Source organism: Ranitomeya variabilis, chromosome 2 (genome assembly GCF_051348905.1).
Source record: "Ranitomeya variabilis isolate aRanVar5 chromosome 2, aRanVar5.hap1, whole genome shotgun sequence".
In the NCBI taxonomy this organism is placed as follows: domain Eukaryota; kingdom Metazoa; phylum Chordata; class Amphibia; order Anura; family Dendrobatidae; genus Ranitomeya; species Ranitomeya variabilis.
The window spans coordinates 59,221,652-59,235,251 of NC_135233.1; the positions used below are offsets into that span (position 1 = coordinate 59,221,652).

Genomic DNA, 13,600 nt, shown 5'->3' on the forward strand with positions numbered 1-13,600 from the left:
GGTGATGAACTGGTTAACCATTAATAATATTAGTACCACTACAGAGTCTCTGTACACAGCAGTGGTGCTGAACTGGTTAACCATTAATAACATTAGTACCACTACAGAGTCTCTGTACACAGCAGTGGTGATGAACTGGTTAATCTTTATTATATTTATTATGATGATGATTATTACTATTACTACAACTTCTACTAATGCTACTATTACTACTAGCAATACCAGTAGTAATAATACTAGTAATACCACTAATACTACTATTATTATTACTACTATTACTACTACTCATACTACTACTTCTATTAATACTGCTATTACCACTACTAATTCTACCAATTCTACTAATACTACTACTGATACTACCATGTCTATTAATACTACTATTACTACTACCAGTTCTACAACAGAATCACAGTTCACAACAGTGGTGCAGAACTGGTTAACTTTTTACTTTTTTATTGTTTATTCTTTAAAATATTCTTCTTATTCTTATTCTTATTATGATTATTATTATTATTATGATTATTATTACTACTACTACTGCTAAAGCCTCATGCTTTATAGGTGTGGTGTTGAACTGGTTAAACTGTATTATTATATTTATTATGATGACTATTATTATTACTACTAATACAACTACTAGCAGTTAGGGATGAGTGGATCTGTGGAAGTTCGTGTTCTGATACCCAACCTGAACTTTAGTCCAAAGTTCGGTTCGGGCACCAGAACGTTACCTAAACTTGAACCAGTACCCGAATCCCATAGAAATGTATGGGGACTCGAACTTTGGGTCTGGAAAAAAATTCTGTCTCTCTCTGCAATGGACTTCCAGGATAAGTCTGTGTTCTTCATTTATCACTGGACACCAACTGTCCAGTACGAAACCCTGAACCTTTAGGCTATAATAACGCTGTAAAACCGCGAAAAAAAACGCTCACATTAAGCATCCTATTTAATAGAATGCAATCCGCATTTTTTGTGCACATGCTGCGTTGTTTTCCTGAGCGGAAACGCATTCCAAAAAAAAACGCAACATGTTCATTAATTTGCGGATTTGCGGGGATTCCGCACACCTAGGAATGCATTGATCCGCTTACTTACTTCCCGCATGGGGCTATGCCCACTATGCGGGAAGTAAGCAGATCATGTGCGGTTGGTACCCAGGGTGGAGGAGAGGAGACTCTCTTCCACGGACTGGGCACCATATAATTGTTAAAAAAAAAGAATGAAAATAAAAAATAGTGATATACTCACCTTCTGATGGCCCCCGGAGTTTTCCCGCCTCTCAGCGGTGCACGCTACCGCTTCCGTTCCCATGGATGCTTTGTGTGAAGGACCTGTGATGACGTCGCGGTCACGTGACCGTGACGTCATCGCAGGTCTTGCACACAAAGCATCCATGGGAACGGAAGCCGCCGCGTGCACCGCTGAGGAGATCGGGGGCCTTCGGAAGGTGAGAATAACCATTTTTATTATTTTTAACATTAGATCTTTTTTACTATTGATGCTGCATAGGCAGCATCAATAGTAAAAAGTTGGTCACACTTGTCAAACACTATGTTTGACAAGTGTGACCAACCTGTCAATCAGTTTTCCAAGCGATGCTACAGATCGCTTGGAAAACGCTAGCATTCTGCAAGCTAATTATGCTTGCAAAACGCTAGTTTTTAGCAGGAATATGCATGCCAATTCTGCATGCGATATACCCGCGGCAGGAGTTGCAGAATTGCTGCGAAAATTTCCGCGGTAATTCTGCGATGTGTGCACTTAGCCTTAAGGTCAGATTCGCTCATCTCTATTAGTAGTACTACTACAGGGTCGCTGTTCACCGCAGTGGTGCAGAACTGATCAACCTTTTATTTATTTCTTTTTACTATGTTTTTTTTATGTTATTGATATTACTATTACTACTATTATAGTGGTGCTGACCTGGTGAAACGTTATCACAATATTGCTATCTGTAGGGAGTTTGTATGTTCTCCCCGTGTTTGTGTGGGTTTCCTCCAGGTTCTCCGGTTTCCTCCCACATTCCAAACGCATACTGATAGGGAATCTAGATTGTAAGCCCCAATGGGGACAGTGATGATGAAGTCTGTAAAGTGCTGCAGAATATGATAGCGCTAAATAAGCAAAACATAATAAATAAAGTATTATTATTATTATTACTGCAGAGTCAGTGTTCACGGCAGGGGTGCTGAACTGATGAAACTTTTTTATGATTATTATCATTACTATTTTTACTGTTATTGTTATTACTTCTACAGACTCACTGTTGATTGCTGTGGTGTGTTAAGTATCTAGCATTAGGCTATGTGCACACGTTCAGGATTTTTCGCATTTTTTTGCGATTTTTCGGCCGATTTCCGTGGAAAAAATGCTAGAAAAATGCTTACATTAAGCATTCCATCATTTCAATGCATTCCGCAATTTTTGTGCACATACTGCGTTTTTTTCCGTGAAAAAAACGCATTGTGGTAAAAAACAGCATGTTTATTAATTTTGTGGATTGTTCCCATTTTTGACGCTATATTATTGCATTGGGAAGCTCCGGTAAAAAATGTGAAAAATCCGCAAAAAAAAATGTGCAAAAGACATGATAAAAACGCAAGCGGATTTCCTGCAGAAAAAAGTCCGGTTTTGTTCAGGAAAATTCTGCAGACATTCCTGAATGTGTGCACGTAGCCTTATAAGCACAGGGTGGCTGTCTATAGCAGTGAGAGTATAACAGTCGCTGTCCATAGCAGCGGTGCTGAACTGGTTAAGCGCCTGATATTATTATTAATGCTTATTCCCTACACATTTCACAAGAAATTACTGCACGGACCGTTCGCTTCCAATGTCTTTTCTTGTAGTAACTGATCCATAAATTCTCCTTCTCACCATGAAGACAATTCATAAATGCAGATGGGCGACATCATGGATGTGACATTTATACAAAGCATCCTCATCCTCTATAGGTATGGTTAACTCATTCACTCCTGCTGTAAATTATGCAGGTAGAATGGGTATTTCCCAGGAAAAATCCTTAGGAATCATCTGTCAATGGTGACAGCTTATGTACTGATATGTAAACCCTGCTGGTGCTTTTCAGGTACTACAAGCAATGACAACGCTAAAGTACCCATTGATTCTCAGATCAAAATCATTCACTGCGGATGTCACACCTCGAAAATCAATTATCCAATCTTCTAAAGATAAACAAATATTGAAAAAATAAAATTTTTCTCATCGATTCCCCAGACAGCCTGCAGTTTGGTTTGCTGTAAACCTTTCAGATTGGTGAATTGACTCTTTTATCTTTTTTCTATGTGGGTGAATATTGAAAATTCTCTTTTACAGGATTCCTGATTCTTAGCAAACCTCAGATCACGGTAATCAATTGAGAGCGTTACGGCAGCAAGCAATGAATCCGTTATCAGATTAAAGGGAGTTTGTCATGAGGTTTTTGCTATCTCATCTGAGAGCAGCGTAAGGTAGGCACAGAGACCCTGAGTCCAACGATGTATCACTTAGTTTACTGGGTGCAGCAGATCTGGCACAATCAGAGTTTTTAGATTTAGCAATGCAGCAGAGCTGAAAAAGCTAACTCCACCCACACCAGTACATTGTCTATTGACAGTGAGCTGCGTATCACAGGAGGGGGCGGGGTTTGACTAGCATGCACGCACTGCTGTAGCTGATGTAGTCCAGACAATGATGATCACAAGGTGATAAATCCTTCAAAATAAGTAAACAGCAGCACGCACCCGGACATGTGACACATGGTTGAGTTCAGTGTTTTAACCCCTACCTCATGCTGTCCTCAGATTACATAGCAAAAATCTGCTGAAACATTCCCTTTAAGGAATCTAGTTCTAAGAATTTGCAGGTTTTTAAAGAGGCATCTAGCTATCGGGGGTGCAGAGGCCGCAATAAAACATGTGAAAAGCTTCTTTGCCACATAGTGTAACTAGTACGTGGTCAGTGGGGGTCCGGGAAACTCAAGATTTGCTCTTATTTCGTGTATAAATCTAGTCGCGCTCTTACGCAGTTCTTCCGCCGGTTTCATACTCACTTTTATGAGTGGCTACTAAATTAAACATCTCTTTCCTGAAAGATACAATCATATTACAGCTCGCAGGTTTTCTTAAATTACCTCAATGGGGGACATCCTCTCTGATATCCTCCTTACAAATTGAAGATGTTTCACATCCACTTCAGCCATGATGAAACCTCCTTTATTAGGAAAGGTTATCATTGTTTAGCGTCTATCATGGCTGAGTCTACTCTAAACCTTCCTTTGCTTCCACGGTGCGGCTTTCTACGTGCGGTAACATAACTGTATACACAAAACATGGCAAAATGAAGCAATAATGATGTGTACAATCACATTTTCTCCATGCAAAAACATATATTAACAATGTGGGCAGAAAATCATTGTGGGAAGATGGATCTAAGCTACAGTATCAATAAAATTTATGAAGCATATCATTACTGTATATACAGAACTGACAAAGTCCATAGACCCAAAACAAAATGGATAGGCTAATTCTAGCTCAAATGAGCGTTGCTCTATGCATGGTGATGGGGCTAGTGGAGCCAGCAGTGTGTAAGTCTGCCTTCGTTTGACAGACTCATTACTATCTGTCTTTACATAGCGTAAGTGTGCAATCAATTCCCCAACATCCTAATTAGCTGAAGGCCCAAGTATTAAACAAGGGGTTGGTTACATCGGTCCTAGATATATACTGAAGCTATTATTTCTATTTGGTAATTATAAAATATACAATGGAAGGATGCTGCAAGTAGCAAACCAATGGAAACCTGTGATTTCATATTGACAGATGAGAATCTTCATGGCTGGAATGGCCACCAGGTACTTGGCAAGAACATGGCACTCAACTGATACAGATACAATACATTCTCATGACTTGCTAACAGTTAGAGAGGATTGAAGCTTCTGAAATTTGAATTTGCCAGGTTTGGCAAATTTTTTCCCCCAAAAAACAATTGGGGCAAATAAATTCATCACGAATAGCAGGAAGTCCAATGGTCCTGAAAATATATGGCTAATACTTTAGGGTCTCCTAGTAGTGTATGCTACTTGTTTTAATGTATTTAAAGGGGATATCCAGGACCATATTTGTTTTTTTATTGTGGGTCTAAAAAACTAGACATTACCTCACTGTTCTGCCCGGGGACGATCTCCGTTGGCTCAGAGAGGTCACTGACCACTCTTGCCGGTGATTCTGCAACTTTCACTAACGTCAGGTCAACAGTGCAGCGGCTTCTCTTACATTTTGCTCTGTTGACGAGGCATGACTGTGGACATCATGCTGATTGACAGTAGGCTCTCTACTGCATAACTTCGGGAATATGTTTATCAATCAGCATGACATTGGCAGTCACACCCCATCAGAAGAGCAGCCTGGGAAAGAAGAGATCTGTTGACGTAGAGTAGCTGAATCACTGGCAGGAACGGTCAATGACCACTCTTGACTGGTGCTTGATAGAACTAGTTAGTAACCACCTACCTGTGAGTTTTTTGGCTCATAGTTAAAAAAAATATTTAGTTCTAGATAGTGATGAGCGAGTGTACAAATCATCTAGCTACGTCAAGGAAAACTAAATCTCCGAGCAGTCATAAATACTCGGAGACCACCCGAACGTGCCCTGGAAAACCAGAGCAATGAGTATAGTCACTCATCACTAGTTCTGGATAACACCTTTAATTGGCCTCAGTACTTTCAAAGATGAGAGAGATAGAGACTTCTAATGCATGTGAAGCTGGTCAGACAACTGCACATGTGAGTAGGTTAAGGTGGAGAAAAATTGGGTGCAAGTGTGATTAAAATTATGGATTGTGGGGCAATGAGTGATAGTTTTAAATTTTGGGGAACCACACACAGTCTGACTTATGCAATCTACTACAATGTGCAAAATGTTGACGTTTGTTTTGTTGGCAATTCGCACAAATGTAATCATTTAGTTATCAAATTTCTCCAAGATCGGGACTTAAAAAAATTCAATTCTCATGGAAACAATTCCATTATTTTTGCGAACTAAAACTCAACAGACTACGACACTCATCAGACCAATGGGATGTATAGACACATAGAACATAAGAATCTCTCAACAAATAACACTATTTTCAGTATTGCTTTCTTTTTTAAAAGCAGGGTTTCTTTACAATTTTTAACACAAATCCAAAAATTTACAATTTAGGTCCCACTAAGCCTATGAAACCGATCTCTGACCTCAGTTCATTGGTATATATGTGCTTTGAGTAACTTAAGAAAGATTGGTTGCTAAGCAAGTGCTTATTGGAAACCCAACTGAGAAGACCGTTGTTGTTCCAGATGTCGTGCAAGACTCTTCTCAATATAATGTTGGCTGTTTAGACAGCAGAAAATAGCTTAGCCGAGGACTAGGCTGTCACTTCACATCCTAGAGTATATCATTAATCCAATTTCAGTAGAGAGCTTCTTTGATGTTAACGCTAAAATAAATCTATGTAATTGTTTCATTCTAATGGAAATATCAAGAGAACCAAATATGTTTCTACTTTAGGCAAGCAATTTCTGAACATTTTCAAAAATCACCTACAGGTGGTAGAGACATTAAATTTTTGAAGTTAATGATAAATGGTGACATGTGAACTGTACTCTTAAAGTGGTTGTCCACTAATTGGACAATTCCTTCTCATTCCTCATGTTTGGCCCCATTAAAATAAAAACACCTATACTCACTTCTGGTGTCGTCACCTTTCCAGCGGTGTTGGCACTCGCGTTCCCAGGGCTCATGTGGGGTTGTTATGTCACACGAATCCTGCACCCAGTCAGCACTGGCGTCACTGTCACCATCTTTGGACAATTCGTACATCAAAAGGAAGTCAGAGAGCAGCCGCAGCCCTGACTTCCTGTTTATTTACAACACATCCAAATGCGGGGACAATGAATTCGGCACTTATTGAGTGCAGGGCTCGTGTGATGTAACAACCCCAACGTGAGCCAATTGAGCCACTGGAATGGTATCGGCACCGGGGATGAGAATAGGTATTTTTATTTTAATGTGGCCAAACATGAGTGAGAAGGGATTGTCCAGTTAGTGGTCAACACCTTTAAGTAGGTGGTTCAGTAGGTGGTTCAGTAGATATTACAGAAAAGTGAATCATTTTGAAGCATATCAAATTTGTTTAAAAACCTATTTCTGAATTTTTGTGACACGCTTTATGCAAATACAAAAAATGGCGATCAGCAGGCTTCTAATTGCTAGTTTCCAAATGACTGGGATAGGGGTTAAAAATGAAAAAATATATATCTTTCTCAATTCGTTGCTTAACAATCCCACCAATGCAACTTTAAACCCAGTCCTTTGCCAGATACCTCTAACTCTGGTCTTTTCTGGTCTTTCTTTGCTCTGTGCCAGCACTTCCTGCACGGAATAGACCTTGGACAACACACATGACCCAAAGTCTAGTCAACAGAAGACCAACCGTGGAGCTGTGGTGGTCTGATAGGCAAGCGGTGAGATGTGCATTCTTTTTTTTACCCCCTATGTTAATTATTCTCGTGCCTAATAAACCACAGAATAAGCCACATTCAACACAAATTTTATTTCTTGGCCAAATTCAAGTGAACTGCTGAAATAAATTTTTTGCAGATTCACTCATCACTACTAAAAATGTCTATATGCTAGGTGATAAGAAGGCTTTGTAGATTAGGCATAATTATGAATGAGGTGAGGCATCATATTACCTGCCCCTATAGACAATTTGCAAATAATTTCTGAATTGAATATCGATTGCTTTAACGAGTCTTTCCCTTTGAAAGGTACTCAGTCCCTCTCCCCAGACACATTGAGTACATACATATACTGAATAAATCAATCTAGTCTATGAATAACCCAAAATGACTTGAGCATGTACATTAAATAAAGGTTTCATGAATGCTCTGTCACTGATTGCCCGAGATGATGAATTCCAGGGTGATGAAAAATGGTCAGCAGAGTCATTAGTAAGAGCTTCCACCTTCCAGATATCATCAGAGAATGGACATTGTATAGATGGAGTCAATCAATATGTTGTATGTATTGACCCTTAAGCCCATGAGTCTTCTCGAAGAATATGTAAAATGAACTTCTGAAAGATCCGCTAATTCTTGTGATATGTCATGCTTGTCTTGGCTTTTTATCACAGTTTGTGAGTTTTTAATGGCAGGAATAGCCTAGTTTGCAGAAGTATTTTGATATAACAGATTCCGCAGTCTTAATGGAATCCTGACATGCCACATTATAAGTCAATGGGATCCACTGAGATTTGTGGGCATCTGTTTGAAAACAAATCAAACACTTTATATCTGTGAACTCTGCTCATTTCTGCTAAGTATAATATCCAGGAATGAAATCCAGCTATGGCTTACAAATTAACAAATCTAAAACCACTGAAAAGCTTGCTAAATTGGCAGCTAGTAATTGGCTGGAGTGCAATCAATGAGAATGGTCCTTGGAATCACTGTTATTTTTTATGCAGCTGATAAAACAAAGAAATTATAGGTTAAACCTGGACCCTTCAGTCTCAAAATCTTAAGGTCTTTGAAGCAGAGCGCTAGTAACGTCTGCTTAAAAAGTTGTCATTACCTTCTGTATTTCTGTACAGAAATAATTTGCTTTCCTTTTTTACAGAATCCAGAAGATAAATTAACTATGTATATGAATAACATGGTGGATCGTATCCAGGTATAAGTCATCCTGATGGAGGCATGAGGCAAAATAAAAATAAATATTGTGACGGTCCTTTCCTGTCTCTAGTATTAAAACTTTACCTTGTGTTAGCCGACCTCAATGCGAATAACGGCAGAGCAGAACAGATGTCCAACTGTTCAGCCACCTGTCCAGGGGAAGCTATATAGATGATATGCTCAGCTAAAACCTGGGGGGCCACTATCCTGTTTGTTCAAAGTACAAGAAACTATAGAAAAACCAAAAAAATGACCCGGAGCATAAATTGGTATTCGTGCAATGTGTAAGAGTGCGTTCACACAGTGGCGATTTCACAGACAAAACCCAAGAAAAAAAACAAAACTATCATATACCTTTTAGTAAGCAAACAGCAACAGTACATACGTATAACAATATAACATAGGGTACTATGTTACGGAGGCATGGGGCAGAATATATATATATACAGTATATATACCGTATATATATATACACTTTTTTGTGCATTTTGGGAGTTCACATGAGAAAGAATATGTTGGATTGGAAACATATTTGCACCATGCAAAAGCGATTTAAAAAATATTACTCTCGGTGACCATTTTGTCATGACTCCCAGTTATTACTGCTGCTGGGAGAGCAGCGCACCGCAGCAGGGGATATGAGAGCAGCGGGGATCTCACTGAGTAGCAAACAGGACCTGAATCATGTGACAGGGAAGGAGGTGGTCGAGGGTGGTGCCAGATGCCGGGGTGCAGAGGAGACGATACACACTGGAGAGTACTGTAGTTAAATGTGCCAAGACCAAAACCAAGAGATAACTTGGTAACCAAAGGGAGATATGGAGGGATAGTCAGAAAAGGAAGCCAAAGGTCAGAAAGCCAGCAGAACAATCAGATGCAAACCGAGCTCACACTCAAGGGGTCAGACACACAGACTAAACGGAAAGTATAGCTGACAGGGTATCCTAGTCTGCAGTGTGTATAAATACCCTTCCCAGATCCAAAGAGAGGTCAGCAATATTAACCCTGAGAGAGCAGAACATGAACCATGTTCTATACCATGACACATGTAAGATGATTTCTGGTAAAATCCAAACAAGCTGTTTTTATTTTTAAAATCTTAAGAGATGTAAATTTCTTAGAATAATAACACACCTATGACTTACCTATTCAATCCCCCATCTGGTGGTCCTCACCAACCCCGGGGAATAAATATGGAAATAATGCAGTCTTCATTTTATTATTTTTAACATATTTACAGCTATTGAACCTTTCCTTAAAATATTCTGGACAAACCATTTTGAGAAGTTATCACTACGGGAGGAAATTAATGAGTGAGCGCATAAACAGACATTGCCTTTTAAATGGAAATTAGTAAAAATATATCATACCTGTCTTCTAGCTGACACCATGTTTTATGCATTACTGTACATGTGTGATATCTATATTTGTGTTTTAAATGCACGATCATTCTCTCTTGTGGGTATCCCGGACAATGTTCTCCGCGTGAAACAGGCTCAGCAGAAAAAAAAATGAAGTCATATGACTGCATTCGCATTCAGCAAGCGAGCCTTCATTTTTGATACAGTGTGTCAAAGTCCTTAATTTCCTTTCACAGCTCCGCATGTAAATATTGTCTTTTGCTCCACTATTCACTACTGTCCACTTGAGACTCCGAGATCATTGCAGAGAAAAGCTTTTTTTATTTACTTCAACAACAATTTAGAAGGTAAAAGCTCAGCCAAGATGAATGCCGCGCGAAGCAAGCAAGCATGGCTCCCCTTCTCCGCTAACAGAATCAACGTCAAACACAGAGAAAGCAATGGATCATGAGGAAACAGCAATTTCCTCCTTGCAAGGATTAAGAAAAGCCCCTTTTGTGTAGCAAAATCAAAGTTTTTTCTTCTCTTAAGAAAATACTAATATATTTCATTCCAGTTGAGATAAATAGTCTCCTGAGGTAGCACCAACATATATCCAAACAACTTCACTTCCTCCCCGATCAATAACACAGATAATACCCTTTTTATTGTACCTCTTTCAACAATCTTATTGATAACGTAAGAAAAATTAAACCGCAACCCCAGTGAGGGATAATTACCTTAACTGGAATGACTTTCCAATAAACATTCCCCTCGGTTTAAGTCCTGAGAGCAAAGCTCATTTTGTTTTTAATCCCAGCTATAAACACATTTAAGCATTTTCAATGGATGGACGGCCAAGGTGACGGAGCGGGAGGCAAAGTAGACACAACTCTATCACATAATGTTTCCTACCGTTTCTTCAAAAAATTCCAAACTTTATGAAGACAATTCTGTTTTCGCTCGTCAATATCTTACCAAAGAAACTAACTAAAATTTCCATTTTTTGTAAAGTTGTCAATTTTGTTTCTTTTGGTCTGTATCTTATCCTTTATACAAAAATAACTCAACAAAATCAAGATAAGCAAAAACTGGATATGGTTCATCCAAATGTTTCAAATGTGGTAAAGTCTAGAGAAAATTTGGTCATGATATGCCATAGGGTTTTAATTTAGAATTCAACAAGACCTACTTGGGAAAACATTTTTGTCCAAAAAGTCAATCAGACCATTTAGGAGAAAAAATCAAAGAACATGTTACGAATACGATCAATGGGTTCAATATCACACAAGGCAGATTGCTAACAGTTTTCACAAAGTACTCGGTGTGAGCTAATCATTCCATTTTACTGAACACTGTAAATGTCAAACAACCAGAAGCTCATGGCAGTAGTTTAACCAACAGGGTTAAAGGGAATCTGTCATATCAAAAAATACTATTAACCTGAAAATATGCTGTTAACCTGCATATTTATAGTGTTTTAAAAGAGAAAATTAACTTTATTCCTCCCGGCAGTCTCTGGCTTTCAGTCATAGAGGTGCAAATTCAGTCACCACTCAATACATAGTGAGCGGTGGCTGTAACCATGCCCTGTCACAGACTGACAGATGACTCTGTAGTGCATCAGTGCTGAGCTGGCTGTCAGTCATTGCCAGGACACGGTTACAGCTGCCGCTCACTCTGTATTGAACAGTGACTGAAGCCGCGCCGGCCGAGCCTCTACGACTGAAAGCTGGAGGCTGCTGGGAGAAATAAAGTTGATTTCCTCCCAGTAGCCAGATTTTTAGTGTCACAACTGCAAAGCTTCAGAACACTATTAGCATGTAGACTAACTCCATATCTGCAGGGTAACATTGTTTTTTAACATGAGAGGTTCCTCTTAATATGAAGCTATGATAATTATGATATTTAGAACAGAGAATATAAGGTAGGTCAAACACGGTGCAACAATTTTAAGCCACTCATTTAAGAGAAGATATGAAGAATGTTCTACCATCAGATGGGTATATCATCACACAAGTAGGTTTGACATTTTTTGGAAAACAAACTGCCAGGACCAATCTTTCCATTGTCTCAGAGACCCAGTAATGTGGAGTTTTAAGAATGACTAGATGTCTTACTCATTATACTCCCATATTTGCCCTCCATAGATGTCAGAGGGACACTCAATGGCCTTTAACCTTTACTATTGCTTGACAATTAATGGTGTGAGACTATGATTAAGTGCTATTATTGTGAATATATATATATATATATATATATATATATATATATATATATATATATATATATATATATATATATAAGTATAACTTTACCTTTCCAAGAATTACCACCCACATGCCAGCAAAACCCAACACGATCACTGGTTGGCCAAATATAGACACGTTTCTATTAAAAAAAAATTATGAAATCTTATTGCAAAAATTATTAGATTTGATTCCCTTGCTTTTACTCATCTTGGGATATGATATATTTTAACATTATTTGCTTTAGAAATGTAAAGCTTTTTTCTGAAGATGTCTACTCTTATAATATTGTCTTTTTTATGTATTAGCAATCATGTTCGTGTTCCCATTACACATATAGGCGGACATGGTTTCTTGGTTTTATAATATGACTAAACCTCCAAGTTCATCCTAGACATAGTACATTGAGTACATTGCTTCATGTGGGACAGGTGTTTCACCCTTGGCCAACGACTTACAATATATTTTTGTTTTATAATCCTCTGTAAATATCTTCCATTATGTATTAAAAAAAAATCCAATTCTAAACGGCAGTAACTTCTTATAATGTAGCTAATGCTGCAAATCTCACTGCTCGGCGGTGATAACCTCAGCGCTGTTTCCTACAACATCCACCAGAGGCATTTTATTCTCAGATAGATCACACGCTATTATACACGTTAATACTCGCTACTTCATAGCATAACGTGATTATGGTGAAACTGGTTTGCCATCATTAACATAGTTAACAAGCCCTAGGAAATCGTGAGATATTTATAGAACAATTCATGCATGATTCCTTATCTGGAAGTAATTACATGTGGAAGGAATAATATTTTTCATGATATTCTGGTGCTTTCTGCTAATAATTTAATGCAGAACATCTTTTTTTCCTATAGCTCAAAGACAAAGCCCAATTAAGAAATATATAGGTGCACCCAGTGGTACACACTAGTGATGGGTGAGCGTGCTCGGCCCTGCTTGATACTCGATTGCACATCGGGGTGCTCGTTTGTGTATCAAGCAGTGCCGAGCATTGCGTGGCGCTCGAGTGCTTGGGTCCCCATAAGAAGCTCATTTGAATTATCTGAGTCTTCCATTATGCCCAGTTCTCGAGTCCAGCAAGTCCAAGCATCCGATGTGGGCACAGCTACCAGATAACAACTACCAGGATGGTAAGCAGACTGCAAACTATGTCCTACGAGGAATGAATAAAGAATCTGTGAATGTTTAGCTTGCAAAAAAAAGCTAAGAGGAGACTTAATAGCTGCCTACAAATATCTGAAGGGCTGTCACAGTGTAGAGCAGTGTTCCC

At 38.8% G+C, this 13,600-nt stretch overlaps 1 protein-coding gene across 10 annotated transcripts in view; it reads right to left on the minus strand.

The window, feature by feature from the left end:
* Positions 1 to 13,600, minus strand: part of NRXN1 (neurexin 1) — a 1,786,277-nt gene that overhangs the window by 609,064 nt on the left and 1,163,613 nt on the right. The window lies entirely within an intron of this gene.